Below are 1,696 nucleotides of genomic sequence, written 5' to 3'. Positions count from 1 at the left end.
AAAACTGGTTTAAAAGCAATTTTGTCCTGGTCAATATATTAATTTTTTGTATATTTTACAAAGCATTTAAATGGCTAAAACACACTAAAATACCCAATATTGAGAAAACTAAACGGGAAATTTCCCAAACTTCTCCCAGTGTTTTTTGGGTGTAGTTGGTCATACTAAATGAAAATTTTGACAATTTAAATTTTTTTGAAATTCAGCCGTTTTAGGTTTCGTTGAACCCACAAAGTATGACCCGTAAGGTGTCTCGTAACCAGCGCGGGTAGTCCTTCTCCAGGATGAACGGCTCCCGCCCGGGGGGTGGCTCGCGTACCAGGTCCATCGGCAGGTTCAGCATCCTGCCGTACAGCATTTCGGCAGGCGACACTCCCGTGGACGAATGCGGAGCGGTTCTGTAGGCTAACAGAATAAGCGGGATCCAGGATGGCCAATCCCGCTGGTTGTGGGCCACCACGACCGTCAGGTGCTTGATTAGTGTCTGGATGAATCGCTCCGCCCGGGAGTTACCCTTCGGGTAAAAGCCACTTGTGCGGGTGCGGCGTATCTGCAGCAGCTGGAGCACCTCCGCGAATACGGCGGCCTCCCAGTTCCTTCCTTGGTCGGAGTGCAGGACCGAGAACGCCCCGTAGCGAGCCACTATGTTGTCGACGATGGCGCGCGCGCTGGTCTCCGCGTCGGCCCCCTGGACCACTATGCACTCCGGCCAGCCGGTGAAGTGCTCCACACAAACCAACACATACCAGCGGCGGCTAGAGCTGCGTGCGGCCGCTGCGTATTGCGGGCAGTCCACAGGAGGGGGAAAGTGTCCCGCCAGGTCGACAGCCCAGCGCCCGAGGAAGGTGTTGTCGTTCATGATGCGCATCGGTCCCGGCGCGCGGTGGTGGCTGGTGCCAGCAGCGCGGCCGCACTCTGCGCAGCTCGCAATCACGTCCCGGCAGTCCTGGAAAGCCTGCGGCCAGTAGAAGCGCTCCCGCAGCTTGGCCAACGTGCGCGTCACATTAAAGTGCGAGCCCGTCCCTGGCAGTGCATGATATTTGCGGACCGTCTCGTTCACTCGGACGCGTGGCAGCACCAGCTGTAGGTAGTTGCGGCGCGTGTCGCCCGACGGGTGTTCCCAGCGACGGTGCAGCACCCCGTCGTCGTCGACGTGTAGCGACGCCCACTGGAGCCACAGCGCGCGCGCTTCAGAGCCCAGCGCCGCGACATCTTCCGGTGTAGGCCGCTGTCCGTTCTCCAGGGCCCGCAGGATCGGCCCGATCGCGCTATCCGCCAGCTGATCTCGGCGGAGCGCCGGCGACTGCCAGTCTGGGTCCGCCTGCAGGCGCGTCAGGTACACCGCGGCCACAGCCTCCACACGAAACTTCTCGTCCTTCTGCTCGAGTCTGGAACAGGGCTTGCAGGTGGGGGGGCACGGGCGCAGCGGGTAGCGGCTCAACGCATCTGCATTGGTTAGCGTCGACCCGCGCTGATACAGCACCGAGAAAGAATAGCGCGACAGGAACTCAATCCATCGGGCCAACATTCCATCTGGATTCTTGAAATTGCGCAACCACTGCAACGCCTGGGAGTCCGATTTTACCACGAAGGGGGCGCCGATCAGGTACTGGTGGAATGTTTTGACCGCTACGACAAGCGCGAGAAGCTCTCGGGTGGTCGCGCAGTAGTTCCGCTGCTCTCTGGTGAACTGACC

Source organism: Frankliniella occidentalis, unplaced genomic scaffold (genome assembly GCF_000697945.3).
Source record: "Frankliniella occidentalis isolate FOCC.00 unplaced genomic scaffold, Focc_3.1 Scaffold497, whole genome shotgun sequence".
Lineage (NCBI taxonomy): Eukaryota > Metazoa > Arthropoda > Insecta > Thysanoptera > Thripidae > Frankliniella > Frankliniella occidentalis.
The sequence above is the reverse complement of the archived record's forward strand: the minus strand, read 5'-3'. Positions refer to the sequence as shown.